Source organism: Dendrobates tinctorius, unplaced genomic scaffold, assembly GCF_039654945.1.
Source record: "Dendrobates tinctorius isolate UK_male_01 unplaced genomic scaffold, ASM3965494v1 ptg000501l, whole genome shotgun sequence".
Classification (NCBI taxonomy): domain Eukaryota; kingdom Metazoa; phylum Chordata; class Amphibia; order Anura; family Dendrobatidae; genus Dendrobates; species Dendrobates tinctorius.
Window position 1 is genome coordinate 292,672 of NW_027362160.1, and position 9,829 is coordinate 302,500.

The window sequence follows — 9,829 nt, forward strand, 5'->3', positions numbered from 1 at the left end:
CCAATTCATGTCCAGTCTGATGGAAAGCCTCTGCGAAGAAATACACGTGCAGCATTTTGTGGCCAGCGCCTATCACCCCCAAACCAATGGACTCTGCGAGCGCTTTAACAGAACATTAAAACAAATGCTCAATGTATGGCCGGCAGTAACTTAGCATCTGTTCTAGGCTGCAGGTCTCACAAAGGTCATGACCTATGTTATCCTGAGAAAAAGACAGTGGAAACATTTCACACTTTCTGGTGCCTGTGAAGGGAGACGCCAAATGGCAGCCTGACAATATCTATTTACTATAAGAAAGAAAAGTTATACTAAGAGCGTTCAGAGAAAAATAATGTATTCATTGGTAGAGTCGCCATGGTCCAGTCACAATCCAGGAATTAGAATATTAACATGAGAGGCTGGTCTAGAAATCTGATCTCCAGGTTAAATCTATAAGTTACATGTTCACAGATGAGGGACAGCCAAGCTGGTGTGAGCCATTCCATATTCATCCCCCCTCAGGGAGCAGAACAACAGACTGCAAGGTTTGGATATTTCTGTAAGTTTTCTCCATTTTATTTTATTACTGTTTTGCATATTTCTATGTCACTTTTTGTTTCCATATTTTTATATCTTTTTATTGTAAGCACTGCACCTTTTCTATTAAAGTTTAAAACGTTAATAAGTCTAAACCTTATATATGCAGTAAAGAATCCGAAGCCTTAGAGTGTGTGCTCCTGGTGATTGGCAGACAGTAGTAATATTTCCGGGACTCATCGCCCGTGTGTTCAGTGAGTGGTGGCAGCGTGTATGAGCGGGGTGTGTGGGCTGTGTCGGGGTGTGATTTATGCCCCCATTGCAGCATAGGACAGAGGGTGAATGCTGGACTGAGTGAGAGGAGATAAAATAACCCTTGCAGGCGCAACCCCAAGTCACGTGCTAAGAAGCGGGTATGTGACAAGGCCGTAGGCAGAAAATATAACTGACACTGCCTGCAGGATGCCGCACATAGAAATAGCTAACCTGACACCAGAACAAGGCAGAGAAAAGTTAACCCCTGACATGACCAGAGCAGGAAAAACCCGGTCTGGATCATGACAGTGGACCCCCCACGTCTGTATACTCTAAAGCAGGGGTCCTCAACCTGTAGCTCAGGAGCCACATGTGGCTCACTGACCCATGAATTGTGGCTCGCGACTGTCTACCAGCTTGGTGCATTAGGTCCAGGTCTAGCAAACAGGTGTGTAGAGCACATCTCAAAATAGTGAATTGTGTGAGTAGCCCTCCACAGAAGAGCAGATGTGGATGCACATTTACAGGCCTTAGAGGTTTAGACATGTCTTAGGTATGGTACGCTGGAGGATGGTCTTATCTGTTAGAAGAGGTGCTCAAAGCTGGATGTGACAGTGTTTTGGAAGTCATTGATGGGAGAATACTGAATTTGGGGATTGTGGGAACCCCTGGATCTCAGTGTACTTCTTTGGAGTGATTTCTGTGGAAAAGCTTTGGTTATCATTATATCTGTAATGGGGGCTTTGGTTGACAATACTTTGAAGGAGGTGGGAGCTGGATGTGGCTCTCGACCCTCCCTGTGCTGAATGTGGCTCGTGACCCTCTCTCTAAGCTGAATGTGGCTCTCAAGGTCAGAAAGGTTGGGTAACACTGTTCTAGAGTGTGGACCCCCACGTCTGTGTACTCCAGAATATGGACCCCCCCACGCCTGTATACTCCATAGTGTGGATCCCCTCGTCTGTATACTCCAGAATGTGGACCGCCCACATATGTATACTCCAGAATGTGGACCGCCCACATATGTATACTCCAGAATGTGGACTCCTCACATCTGTATAATCCAGAATGTGGACCCCCACGTCTGTATACTCCAGAATGTGGACCGCCCACATATGTATACTCCAGAATGTGGACTCCTCACATCTGTATAATCCAGAATGTGGACCCCCACATCTGTATACTCCATAATGTGGACCGCCCACATATGTATACTCCATAATGTGGACTCCTCACATCTGTATAATCCAAAATGTGGACCCCCACGTCTGTATACTCCAGAATATGGACCGCCCACATATGTATACTCCAGAATGTGGACTCCTCACATCTGTATAATCCAGAATGTGGACCCCCACATCTGTATACTCCAGAATGTGGACCCCCACGTCTGTATACTCCAGAATGTGGACCCCCACGTCTGTATACTCCAGAATGTGGACCCCCACGTCTGTATACTCCAGAATGTGGACCCCCACGTCTGTATACTCCAGAATGTGGACCCCCACGTCTGTATACTCCAGAATGTGGACCCCCACGTCTGTATACTCCAGAATGTGGACCCCCACGTCTGTATACTCCAGAATGTGGACCCCCACGTCTGTATACTCCAGAATGTGGACCCCCACGTCTGTATACTCCAGAATGTGGACCCCCACGTCTGTATACTCCAGAATGTGGACCCCCACGTCTGTATACTCCAGAATGTGGACCCCCACGTCTGTATACTCCAGAATGTGGACCCCCACGTCTGTATACTCCAAAATGTGGACCCCCACGTCTGTATACTCCAGAATGTGGACCCCCACGTCTGTATACTCCAGAATGTGGACCCCCACGTCTGTATACTCCAGAATGTGGACCCCCACGTCTGTATACTCCAGAATGTGGACCCCCACGTCTGTATACTCCAGAATGTGGACACCCACGTCTGTATACTCCAGAATGTGGACACCCACGTCTGTATACTCCAGAATGTGGACACCCACGTCTGTATACTCCAGAATGTGGACCCCCACGTCTGTATACTCCAGAATGTGGACCCCCACGTTTGTATACTCCAGAATGTGGACCCCCACGTCTGTATACTCAGGAATGTGGGCCCCCCACGTCTGTATACTCAGGAATGTGGGCCCCCCACGTCTGTATACTCAGGAATGTGGGCCCCCCACGTCTGTATACTCAGGAATGTGTACCGCCCACATGTATAATCCAGAACGTGGACTCCTCAAGTCTGTATACTCTACAGTGTGGACCCCCCACGCCTGTATACTCCAGAATGTGAACCCCTCATGTCTGTATACTCCAGAGTGTGGAACCCCCACGCCTGTATTCTCCATAGTCTGTTGAGGGCAGAGCAGTGTCACGGTGACCCGTCCTGTGTGACGCGACCTGCAGGCCGGTAACTAAAACAACAGGACGCGGCACGTGATACTGTCCTGTGTGACACGGCTCGCAGACCGGTAACTAAAACAATACACGGGGAAAGGGGAAACAGTTACAACGGTGGGCCCTGCGATAGGGAAAGGGGACGTGGAGACCTCCTGCACTCCCCTGAGTCAGTGTCCCTAACGCTCCTAACGTTCCCTATGCCGGTTCTGCACCGGGCGCCGATCACGAACCTGTCGCCCCAGCACACCCTACACCTATCCCTTGCTAGGGAGCTGGGTGGCGCAGGCACTGGCCCCACCGCTGTACTAATACACACTAAGGAAAAACACAAACAGGGAAACACCACTTAGCTTTACTCTGTGGCTCTTGCTCCTGGCAACAGAGTCCACCACCAGAATGCAGCTCTCCTCCTGAATCGCTGCCACCAAGCTCTGTCAGAGCTACAAGGAAATCCCCTCCTTCCACACCAGGCTAAGACAGTGCTGCAAGGAACGCTCTCCAGCTCCTTCCTCCACCAAGGATGGTTGAAATGAACACTATCACCAACACTGATTGCAACACCTGTGACTCTCTTATAGCAGAGCCAGCAATCACACCTGCATTATAATCATGTGCACTTAAAACAAGAGTGCAATGACGCTCACCACCACCGGGGCCAACTTAGAACAAACGACACCACAGTGCAATAATCCTAATGGCCACCGGGGGGCAAAAACCAAACTTAAGCATAGCTTAAGAAAAAAAAGGTTACCTGTGCTTTTTATCAGTCCTGATCCAGCATGGATCATGACAAGCAGAGTCCTGCAGTGCGCAGGCGCCGGGAGAGGTCCGGCCCCTTAAAAAGGGCAGAGCAGTGCGCCTGCGCAGGAGTCATGACAGGCCGCAAAGAAGAGTACGTCACCGTTAGAAGATGGGATGCGCTGGACCGCAACACCCATCGGACCAAGACCGGACCACCCCCCCAGTGAGTATAACTCATTTTTCTTATCTTTCAGGTAACATCGGGGGCCTTTCTACAGCATTACAGAATGCATTAAGCCCCCCGTCAGACATAGCGATCTCACCAGTGAGATCGCTGTGTGTGACAGCGATCAGCGACCGCCCCCCTGCCGGTATCGCTGATCGCTCTTGGAAAGCCCTGGACATTTCTTTGATCGCTGGTCTCCCGCTGGCCACCACGCATCGCTGCGTGTGACAGGCAGGAGACCAGCGATCAGCTGGTAACTAAGGTAAACGCAGGGTTTCTAAGCAGCACGCTGGTAACTAAAGTACACAGTGATGCCGCGCGCTCGGCGTTGCTGTGCTGATCGCTGGTGAAGCTGTCTGTGTGACAACTCACCAGCGATCATGTAGCGACTCACCAGCGATCCTGACACGCTGACATAGTTGTCGGGATCGCTGGTGAGTCGCTATGTGTGACGGGGCCCTTACAGAATGCTGTAGATAAGCCCCTGATGGCGGTGCCGGCAGCTGATACTCGAAAAATGGGGTGACAGATTCCCTTTAACTACCCGGATATTAACTGGGAAACAGAGACCTGCGAAACCCATAAAGGCGACAGGTTTCTGCTAATAACCAAGAATAATTATCCTTCACAATTGGTGCAGAATCCGACCAGAGGAGCCGCACTTTACACCTAATACTATCTAACAGACAGAATAACAGATCTGCAGGAAATAGCGACCACAATATTGTACAGTGTCACTTGTGTTTCGCACGGGGGACTTGTCAGGGAGTCACAAAAACACTGAACTTCAGGAAGGTAACGTCTGACCAGCTTAGAGACGCCCTTAATCTGGTGACTGGGACAATGTCCTCAGAAATAAGAATACAGAAAATAATGGGAAATGTGTAAGAACATCCTAAATAGACGCTGTAAGCGGTTTATACCTTGTGGGAATAAAAGGACAAGAAATAGGAAAAACCCAATGTGGCCAAAGAAGTAAGAGGGCAATTACCAGTAACAAGAAAGCATTGACACTACTAAAGCAGGACGGCCCCGCTGAGGATCTAACAACTATAGGGAGAAAAATACTTTATCTAAAAAACTAATTACAGCTGCCAAAAAGGAAACAGAGAAGCACAAAGGAGAGTAACACTAATCCCAAGCTGTTCTTCACCTATATCTATAGTAAGAGAATCATAAGTGACAGTGTAGGAGCCTTATAAAACTGTGAGGGAAGAACGGTTGTAGATGACGAGGAAAAAGCGAATATATTACACATCTTCTCCACGGTATTCACGGTGGAAAATGAAATGCTGAGAGACAAAGAAAACCCGATATTAGGGGTCACCAATCTAACCCAAGAAGAGGGGCGAAACCGGCTACATAAGAGTAAAATAGATACATCTCCGGCTCCAGATGGCATACACCCACGAGTACTAAGAGAACTAAGGAATGGAATAGACAAACCATTATTTCTTATATTTAGGGGCTCTATAGCGACGGGGTCTGTTACACAGGACTGGCGGATAGCAAATGTGGTACCAATATTCAAAAAGGCTCTAAAAGTGACCTGGAAATTATAGGCCAGTAAGTCTAACCTCTATTGTTGGTGAGATATGTGAAGGGTTTCTGAGGGATGTTATTCTGGATTATCTCACTGAGAATAACTGTGTAACTCCATATCAGCATGGGTTTATGAGGAATCGCTCCGGTCACCAATCTAATCAGCTTTTATGAAGAGGTAAGCTATAGACTGGACCAAGGTGAGTCATTGGATGTGGTACATCTTGATTTTTCCAAAGCGTTTGATACCGTGCCACACAAGAGGTTGGTACACAGACTGAGAATGCCGGGTCTGGGGGAAAATGTGTGTAAATGAGTAAGTAACTGGCTGAGTGATAGAAAGCAGAGGGGGGTTATCTAATATATAAAGCTCAAAGTGTGTGTGTGTGTATGTCCGGGATAGGCATCCGCACCGTCGCAGCTACAGCCACAAAATTTGGCACAGTCACACGTCTGGACCCCGAGAGCGTCCTAAGCTATGTTGTGAGGCGAAATTTTAACCCCGCGCGTTCCAATTCACCAAGCAATTTTGCCCCTATCTACATACTGGGGGAAAAAGTGTGTGCGCGTCAAGCCCCGCCCTCATTGTGATGTCACAATGGTTGCCATGGCGACGCTGATGTCATCAAATGTTGCAAGCCCCGCCGCCGCTCATTATGATGTCATAATGGTTGACTATGAGATGGAGGATGTGTGATGGGTATATGGGCCCGGGACTATGGGATGGAGGATATGTATGATGGGTATATGGGCATGGGACTATGGGATGGAGAATGTGTGATGGGTATATGGGCACTCGACTATGGGATGGAGGATATGTATGATGGGTATATGGGCACGGGACTATGGGATGGAGGATAATTATAATTTTCTATAACCACAGTTAGTTACTATGCCCGGGCAGCATATATATATATATATATATATATATATATATTCTCTAACTGGGCCGCTGTGACCAGTGGGGACCGCTGGGGTCGGTGTTGGGACCTCTTCTCTTCAACATATTTATTAACGATCTGGTAGGTTTACACAGTAAAATATCGATATTTGCAGATGATACAAAACTATGTAAAGCCGTCAGTACAAGAGAAGATAGTATTCTGCTACAGATGGAGCTGGATAAGAGGGAAACTTGGGCTGAAAGGTGGCAGATGCGGTATAACCATGATAAATGTAAGGTTATACACATGGGAAGAAGGAATCAATATCACCATTACACACTGAACGGGAAACCACTGGGTAAATCTGACATGGAGAAGGACTTGGGGATCCTAGTTACTGATAAACTTACCTGGAGCAGCCAGTGCCAGGCAGCGGCTGCCAAGGCAAATAGGATCATGGGGGCATTAAAAGAGGTCTGGATACACATGATGAGAGCATTATACTGCCTCTGTACAAATCCCTGGTTACACCGCACATGGAGGACTGTGGTCAGTTTTGGGCACCGGTGCTCAGGAAGGATATAATGGAACTAGAGCGGGTACAAAGGAAGGCAATGAAATTAATAAAGGGGATGGGGGAACTACAATACCCAGAGAGATTAGCAAAATTAGGATTATTTAGTCTAGAAAAAAGGCGACTGAGGGGCGATTTAATAACCATGTATAAGTCTATAAGGGGACAATACAAATATCTCTCCGAGGATCTGTTTATACCAAGGAAGGTGACGGCCACAAGGGGGCATTCTCTGCGTCTGGAGGAGAGGTTTCCCCACCAACATAGAAGAGGATTCTTTACTGTTAGGGCAGTGAGAATCTGGAATTCCCTGCCTGAGGAGGTGGTGATGGCGAACTCAGCCGAGGGGATCAGGAGAGGCCTGGATGTCTTCCTGGAGCGTAACAATATTGTATCTGACAGTGATTAGGTTCTTTAGAAGGACATAGATCTGGGGATTTATTCTGATGGAATATAGGCTGAACTGGAGCTTTTTTCAGCCTTGATAACTATGTTAGATGCCCATCGATCAGCAGGATATCACCCGTCCTGCCTACACAGGACTCCCCACTTCTCTCTACGTTGCAGCACCGTCCTGGACACAGTGATGACTTCACACAACAGCAGCAAAGAAACTTCCACAAAACATTCCAGCTACGCAATCACCGTAAACCTCTTTCATTCACTCACTTCCAAAAAAGCGGTAAAAAACACAGTGTAGTATGTGTTGCATTGCATCAGAGCGCTAGTGTAACCTACAGCGTGCGGGAGGCCGGCCGCGCCCCAACAGCAGAGGGTATGAGTGATGGCGCCTCACAAGGAGACGATACAAACAGGCCTCGCCCAGTACCTGTCTAGACTCAGAATGTATCGGCTGCTCTCCCATGCACCCATCTGTGGCCTCACCCCACCGCCTCTTCAGCACCCTCCCCGGCCTCACCCCATCGCCTCCTCAACATCCCCCCTGCCTCACCCCATCGCCTCCTCAGCATCCCCCCGGCCTCACCCCATCGCCTCCTCAGCATCCCCCCCGGCCTCACCCCACCGCCTCCTCAGCACCCTCCCCGGCCTCACCCCACCGCCTCCTCAGCATCCCCCCCGGCCTCACCCCACCGCCTCCTCAGCATTCCCCCCTGGCCTCACCCCACCGCCTCCTCAGCATCCCCCCCGGCCTCACCCCACCGCCTCCTCAGCATCCCCCCCGGCCTCACCCCACCGCCTCCTCAGCATTCCCCCCGGCCTCACCCCACCGCCTCCTCAGCATCCCCCCCGGCCTCACCCCACCGCCTCCTCAGCATCCCCCCCGGCCTCACCCCACCGCCTCCTCAGCATCCCCCCCGGCCTCACCCCACCGCCTCCTCAGCATTCCCCCCTGGCCTCACCCCACCGCCTCCTCAGCATCCCCCCCGGCCTCACCCCACCGCCTCTTCAGCATCCCCCCCGGCCTCACCCCACCGCCTCCTCAGCATCCTCCCCGGCCTCACCCCACCGCAGCATCCCCGCCGGCCTCACCCCACCGCCTCCTCAGCACCCCCCCGGCCTCACCCCCCCGCCTCCTCAGCATCCCCGCCGGCCTCACCCACCGCCTCCTCAGCACCCCCCCGGCCTCACCCCCCGCCTCCTCAGCATCCCCCCGACCTCATCCCACGGCCTCCTCAGCACCCTCCCGGCCTCACCCCACCGCCTCCTCAGCACCCCCCGGCCTCCTCAGCATCCCCCGGCCTCTTCAGCACCCTCCCGGCCTCACCCCACCACCTACTCAGCACCCCCCGGCCTCCTCAGCATCCCCCCGACCTCATCCCACGGCCTCCTCAGCACCCTCCCGGCCTCACCCCACCGCCTCCTCAGCATCCCCCCCGGCCTCACCCCACCGCCTCCTCAGCATCCCCCCGACCTCATCCCACCGCCTCCTCAGCACCCCCCCGGCCTCACCCCACCGCCTCCTCAGCATCCCCCCGACCTCATCCCACCGCCTCCTCAGCACCCCCCCGACCTCATCCCACGGCCTCCTCAGCATCCCCCCGACCTCATCCCACCGCCTCCTCAGCACCCCCCCGACCTCATCCCACCGCCTCCTCAGCATCCCCCCGACCTCATCCCACGGCCTCCTCAGCACCCCCCCGGCCTCATCCCACCGCCTCCTCAGCACCCCCCCGGCCTCATCCCACCGCCTCAGCATCCCCCCGACCTCATCCCACCGCCTCCTCAGCACCCCCCCGACCTCATCCCACCGCCTCCTCAGCACCCCCCCGGCCTCACCCCACCGCCTCCTCAGCATCCCCCCGACCTCACCCCACCGCCTCCTCAGCACCCCCCCGACCTCATCCCACGGCCTCCTCAGCATCCCCCCGACCTCATCCCACGGCCTCCTCAGCATCCCCCCGACCTCATCCCACGGCCTCCTCAGCACCCCCCCGGCCTCATCCCACCGCCTCCTCAGCACCCCCCCGGCCTCATCCCACCGCCTCCTCAGCACCCCCCCGACCTCATCCCACGGCCTCCTCAGCACCCCCCCGACCTCATCCCACGGCCTCCTCAGCATCCCCCCGACCTCATCCCACCGCCTCCTCAGCACCCCCCCGGCCTCATCCCACCGCCTCCTCAGCACCCCCCCCGACCTCATCCCACCGCCTCCTCAGCACCCCCCCGGCCTCATCCCACCGCCTCCTCAGCACCCCCCCGGCCTCATCCCACCGCCTCCTCAGCATCCCCCCGACCTCATCC